At 35.0% G+C, this 7,315-nt stretch overlaps 1 protein-coding gene across 1 annotated transcript in view; it reads right to left on the minus strand.

The window, feature by feature from the left end:
* Positions 1–1,073: 1,073 nt before the first annotated feature.
* LOC106458736 (voltage-dependent L-type calcium channel subunit beta-2-like) overlaps positions 1,074–7,315 on the minus strand; it is a 38,240-nt gene continuing 31,998 nt past the window's right edge. Inside the window, exon 9 of the transcript XR_002610417.1 lies at positions 1,074–1,085. The gene's annotated coding sequence lies outside the window, so the exon portion shown is untranslated. The remainder of the gene's footprint in view (positions 1,086–7,315) is intronic.

Consider the following 7,315-nt stretch of genomic DNA (forward strand, 5'->3'; position numbering starts at 1 on the left):
TCTGAGGGTCACCCCAAACATGCTCGCCCTTTCAGCCGTGGGGGCGTTATAATGGGACGGTCAATCTCACTATTCGTTGGTAAAAGAGTAGCCCAAGAGATGGCGGTGGGTGGTGATGACTAGCTGCCTTCCCTCTAGTCTTACACTGCTAAATTAGGGACGGCTAGCGCAGATAGCCATCGTGTGGCTTTGCGCGAAATTCAAAAACAAACAAACAAACTCAGAAAGATCCTCACACACTATTCGAAGCAAGAAAATCATTAACTAACTATAAATTACTCTCAATAACGACTTTTCTAGAAACCTAAGTTCCTAACTTGTCCAAGGAAAATTATTCTCTCTTTAAAATATTCAAATACCGAACTACATTTTTGAGTTTTATTTTTAACCTGAGAAAATCTAAAAAGGATCTTAGCTCAGTACAGTAAGAAAATTCAACAGTTCAATGATACCATAGCACCAAGACTTGTTAACCATATAAAAAAAATGTAACGCAAATTTATTTCACTAAAACAATTAAAACGAAATAACTTACATGGCTATAAATTGATACGTGACAGCATAATAATATGCCAATCCGTGTTCCAACAAAAGCTAGATCGCGTTCACTGTATTAATTTCTGTTGAAAAACAGATTTAACTATCATGTTTTTCCTGACGAAGCAACAACGTTCATGTTAATTAATCGGCAGTAAGTCACCCATGTATTATGTTTATTCTTTTTCTTCACTAAACCATCGTGCTGATCAACCTACCAGTGACATTTAACCCCTAAATATTTAGGGTAAATTCAGCCACATCAGTGAAGTAGGAAGGGGTGAGGGCAAAAGGGCCTACCCCTCCCCTCCCCAATAACCTTTGAGGGCGCCAACGTCTCTTTTGACTTACCAATATATCAAAACACTTCCCCAAAAATTTGTGTTTCAGAGAGAGAGAATGGCTGATCGAGAGATGCCACTCGGACTATATAAAACTGAATTATATTATGTAGGAGAGAACATACCGCTCGCTCATCGACAATCTAACAAGAAAGTATTTTTGCATAATTACTACATTTTAGACGCTTAAAAATACACACACACACACTTTGCTGAACGTCGTGAGGAGTATGAGGAGTATTATGAAAAGCATCCCAGAAAAAGAAGTCTATCAAAAATCGAGATGCAATGAACGTAGGAATATCACGAAAATGAGCTAGAACCCTTGGCCTGTATTACGAAAAGTAACTTAGCCTCAGTGAAGAAATAAAACTAAGGAATATAGCGGATGGAAGCACCTACGAGTACATTGAAAAGTTGTGTATCAACTGCTTTAAAGTTGATAATATTAGAAAAACTAAAGTGAATTGTCACAATAAACATGATATGGTTCTTAAAGCGGTCAGTTTTGGGGTAAAAATAACACTGTTGAAAAGAAAATAGAGACACTAACTTCGCAAAACCAAGAACGAGACAAAATTATTGTTGATACTTAATAAACTTGATTAGGTTAAGACTACTACAGCATCCTGATGAACAGAATAATGAATTGTAGCTAGTGACTTTATTACTAATTATGTAAGTTTCAGTTTAATATATTACTGTTTTATTTGTGTGTTAGGATTGTTCAAAGGACTTCATAATCCAGGAAGGGACTGTGTTTTAGGCTATGTTTTTAATATTTTAATTTAAATAGTTTGTATTGTTTGCTAGAGGGAGTTTTGACATAATGTAGTGATCATGTTTGACGCCTAGAAGTTTCCTGAATGTTTACATTTTACACAACATCTTGAATTTTCGAGATTCGGGGAAATGTACAAAAACACCAGAGTTAGTTAGTGAGTAAGTTTAGTGCTTTAAATTTTAGTTTGTGTCAGAGATACCAATGGAAATTTAACAAGAAAGTGACTATTAAATTGATTTGTGAGTTAGCCCTATCAACGAATGTAGCTCATAGAACATTATGGTTGAAGAAATAAATCGCTTTCTTATATCGTTATCGCTAAGTGGACTGGACTTTTCATTATTTTTATCGAATAATCAAAAACAACCCGCCTGTGGTAGAAAATGTTACAACAATATGTCAGTTATGGTTCTTTAATTTTCTCTGGTCTGTAACAGTATCTAGAGGTGAGTAGCTTTGTGATGAGTGCGTATTCGATTCAGGAATCTTGCGAACCTTGAAATGAGTACATTCATGTTTAATTACGTAATCTTAAGTGTCTACACTTTAGTGTACATATTTGATTATTAATCTTTAGTATGATGTATTCAGTAATACAATGTATACAATTTCACCTGTACGTGCTGACAAGTGTTTGTTCGTTTCGCGTAGAGCTACACGAGAGCTATCTGCGCTAGCCGTCCTTAATTTTGAAGTGATATTTAGACATGAGGGAAAGCAGCTAGTAAATAGCATCCACTGCGCAATGTGTTTCTTTCTGCTTTTTGTTTTAGCGGAAATGGACCGTGAACAATAGCTCCTCAGATCCATAATCCAGCACGTTAATAACTGGCCCATGTTCATCGGAGACACAGAGCAGTAGTTACCGTTAAGGGCCATTAAGATAGACTATATTATCATGTTCATTGGAGTGTAGTAGTTGCCTTTAAGGATAGAAAGGCATAACTCTAAAAGAACTGCTATTCATAAAGAGACATCGCGGTCGTTAAATAATTAATTAAGTGATTATCAAAACAATTTGTTTTCCATATATTATTAACTGTCTCTTAAACTGTCCATTCACCCAATCTTTTTGGTGGTTTACTTTTCCGTGGCTTATGGTACAAATATGGGATGACCACTTGTCTTTTGTGGTTATTTATTTTCTTGTCACTGGAGGGGGAGACTTCTACAGGTAGATTGTTGACAGATTTCACTGGTGGTTCTACCCTTGGTGATACTCTGGGTGTTGTATCAACAGGACCAGTGGGCTCTTCCTGACAAATGCTTTCTGAAATTGTCTCGAAAAGAACCTTGGGTTCTTCAGCAGGTTAAATTACCACTGAAGCTAACCATTTGGCCATTTTATTGTCAAAGCAATTCCAAAGATATCAAGGTAGATTACCTATGGCTTGAACCACCTGTTATTTTGGATTCTGTAAACCACACCATTGATTATTTTTCCTACAGCATATGACCCTTCCCAACACATACTAAGCTTTGGAGGTCATTCTCTCGTGAGGTGGGGATTGTGCTGTCATACCATGTCACCATGATGAAATCATTCTTAATAGCATATAAATCATAGCAACTTTTCATCTTATCACCAGTTGATTTAAGCCTTTTTAGGGTAAAGTCATGTTGCACTCCTGAAGTTTCTGGAACCATTTATCATGTCTTTCTTGATTAACATAATTACCAAATACTTTAATGCTTCACATTCTGCCTGGAGTGTAAAATTTTATTTTTATAGGTAATGATGATAATGACACAGGGCTCGAATTACGCCTAATACCTTTTTCCAAGTTGTACAGTATACTTATTTCTGTGAAATTAATCGCTTTGTTATATGGGTAATTACATGCTTTTTCTCTTGTACGTGTAGTAACACTACTCCTAGTGCAAAATCACAAGCTTCTGTATCTAATATGAGTGTGTTTTCAAGAGTTAGGAATGCTAATACAGGAGCAGTGGCAAACTCTATCTTCGGTTCACAATCAGAAGTCCAACAAAAACTTGTTTGACAAAGTAATTTGTGTAGAGAACAAGCTATGTCAGAGAATGATTTTACAAAACAACGATTTACAAAGCACAGTAAAAGAAATCCTCTTAGCTCATGCAAGTTCAGTGGTGTTGGTCTATTTTGAATAGATTCAACCTTAATTTGGTTTGTAGACGCTCCCTCTCCACTAACTATGTGCCCAGAAAACTCACCTGCTGAAGAAACAAGTCACACGTTTTAGGTTTCAGCGTAAGGTTATCTTTCCTCAGTCTATCCAAAACTTTCCTTAGCCCATCACAAACATCATCATAAGTCTTCCATGCGTGATTTTGTCATCCATGTATTTGATTATGAAATTTCAGGGTTGTTCAGAGAGAACATTTTCCATAAGTCACTAAAATGTAGCAGGTGCATTACATAATCCAAATGACAACACAACACATTCCATGCAGAACTGTCTTGCTTCTTGGATTTGCACTTGCTAATATGAACTCTTCAGATCAAATATAGAAAATAGCTTTTATCCAGATAAAGCATTCAAAGTCCCTCTGGAAGTCCACTACAGAACTTTGCATGCCTATCCTTCTTTTTCACAAGTCTAATAGGTGCTGCCAAAAGACTAGTATCCGGTCCCAGTACTACTCGTTTTTTCATGGCTTTTATGTCTGAGAGTCCCAGCATGTTTAGCAACTTAGAGCCATCTGACTAACTGACACATTGGGTGTGCATCTCCAACGTCAACCTTATGGGATATTTATTTGTCTGGCCTAAGTCATTAAGTCCACTGGGGAAGGTATGTTGATTTACCACGATTCATGCAATCTATGGCATTAATCATCTGTAAGACTTCTTCAACTCTGGTCATACAGCTCTTGTAAGTGAAGGGTTAGCTATCTTTATGGAAGATTTGACATCAAATTTTCTACATCTTGTCTTGAAGGTGACTACTTTTGAAGTTATTTGATACTGGCGTACTAACTGTACAGCTTCTCATCTTGCGAGGGTCTATTCAGAATTGATTCGATGTTTACGTTTTTTTTGTGTTAATGGCTCTAAGAATAAGATTCTTTTTCTCAGTACCTGATTTCTGTAAGTAGGTGTCATCTAAGTTGCAGATGAAACTTCTACTATCAGTATACATCAATCCATCTGGTTTCTTTATCTATGGAGGCAATGTCTCACCATTCATTACCAGACTGGGCTGAACAAATGTATCTGTAGAATTAACATGAATCAACATGTTTCAAAGTTTCCCATCAATGAATCCATTAACTCATGGGCTGGTTTCTTTAAACAATGAACTTCTTATTTCAGTTGTGATAGATGAGTATTCTCTGCCGAACTCTGTCCCCAAAGTCCTGATAATTTCTGTTTTCAAATGTTTGGTTATCTCTTTGTTGTTCCTTTGATTTGATTGGGCTCAAGGAGTCATCCTTAAGGTATTGTTTCTTTGATCTATTATCATCTGTTTATTCCTCACAGTCTCAACTGTAATTGCAATGTTTCCCACATTTATAACAGCTACTTTTTGACATCCTTCGGGAGGAGTTTTTATTCCCTATATGCTTTTGTCTTCAGTTTCTGACAATATGTTCCTCTAATTTACAGACGAATCACCTATGTTATTGCTGTTTACTTCTTCAATTCTATGTCACTAGTTGTCTAAATTATATTTTCAGTTGTCCTAGACTACCACCAAAATGAGTTGATTTTGCCACATTACCTGATCTGGTGGTCCCGTAACTTCTGGAGGGTGCATTTATTTGCTAATTTGCTATTTTAATGGGTTCAAGTTACATCACTAACTGAAGGGCTTCCTTTAAAGGTATAAATCTACTTTTATTTAGTCTAATTTGCAAATCCTCATCCACTACAGCATCTATGAATCCACCATTTCACGTGGATAATCTAAGTAGGATAGTTGGTCAAACCTTTCCACATCTTTCACAGTCTAGCTAAGGTTTCGTCTGTCTTCCTTACTCAGCACCCACATTTTGGAAACTTCCTCCTAGTGTGTCATTCCAAACCTGTTTAATAAGGTAGCCAACGACGAATCACTGTTGTTAAGACTCTAAGCTAGAAGATTGCTTAATATTACTAAATATAATAACTTATGAGTGAGAGTAGAGAAGAATGCAATAATATTCAACCACACTATATCTGCTATATCTAGTGTCGACGAAGCCTTTCGACAATAACAAGGCCTATCAGACCAAATAGGATACAACAGATGCAGTAGTGGTTTAGACGCTATCTCTATCATAAGTTGTTTAAACTATAACTGTTTCAGTGTGAACTACATTAATTTGGTGAATTTTAATTTTTATTAATTTCACTTAAGTTATTATTCATCAGAATTTTATGTATCGGTTTTATTAACAACAAATTGCTTATTATTAATATTATTTATTTTACTTGACTTAACTTTAATCATAATTCAGAAGAACTGGCGAGAAAATACTATATCAGTAATTATAAACATTTACGAAATGAAAGTAAAGAAGAATGTAATAATATGTTTGTTTTTTATTTTGTCTACAATTAAATTTTTTCTTAATTCCCCTTTAAATATCATGTTTCTTTTTTTAACTTATCTCTTTAAATTCTCGTCTTTTACATATTGATCTTCTAATTTTCTACAATTTTCTTCTTGGTCTTTCTTTAATGTTCTGCCTTTCGTTTTTGACTTCCTTTAATTTTCTGTAAATTTATTCTTGGTATTATTTTGATTTTCTATCTTCTTATTTTTTATCTTCTTTTAATGCTGTCTCTCCTTCTGCTTGTTTTTCATTCCTTTATTTAATCATCTCCAGCAAATTACCAACCTCACTTCGACCACGTACCACCATCTTGAAGTTTGGTTTACATTCTATTCTATTTTCACCACAATAATTCTTCACTGGAAAATGTTTTAACAGTTTCTATCGTTGGCGGGTTATCTTTTATTATTCGATAAAAATAATGTACAGTCTAGTCCACTTAACGATAACGAAAGCGATTTATTTCTTCAACCTCAAAGTACAAGTTATACAGGCTACGTTCGTGGAAAGGCCTAATTCACAAACAAAAACTAACAGTTTCTTTCTAGTTAAACATCTTCTCGTGTCTACGGAACAAACTTAAAACTGTAAAGCATTGAACTGTATTCCTATCTACCTAACTCATTAACTAACAAAGATTAACTCACAGTCTGACTCACTAACTGATTTTGGTGTTTTTATGGAATACACTTTCTTCCAAATCTCTGGATAATTAGAGAAGTCATGTCTAATGAAGACACTCAGGTAGTTTTATATGCGTCACAAGTCATCACGTGCCAAAACTTCCTCTAGCAAACAATATAAAACATCTATTAAAATATAAAAAAAACATAGCTTACAACAATACCATCCATTGTATGTTTAAAAAATCTGTAGCTACTACATTTCAAACATCGAAATCGTACAAGATGAAAAAAAAATTTAAATATTCTTAATCAATGCTCGATGAATTCAACAAGTTAGTGCATATTATGAGTCGCTACATAAAACAGAGTGAACTATAATGTGTCCTCACACATCAGGTTCGAGATCAGGATGACGTTTACTCTTACAAAAAAGTATAATAAAAGCGTTGCCATGTGACGATGAATACATTTGCTAGTCTAGAAGTTCCTTGGATTTGTTTTTTTTT

The sequence above is a fragment of the Limulus polyphemus genome, unplaced genomic scaffold (genome assembly GCF_000517525.1).
Source record: "Limulus polyphemus unplaced genomic scaffold, Limulus_polyphemus-2.1.2 Scaffold507, whole genome shotgun sequence".
Classification (NCBI taxonomy): Eukaryota; Metazoa; Arthropoda; class Merostomata; order Xiphosura; family Limulidae; genus Limulus; species Limulus polyphemus.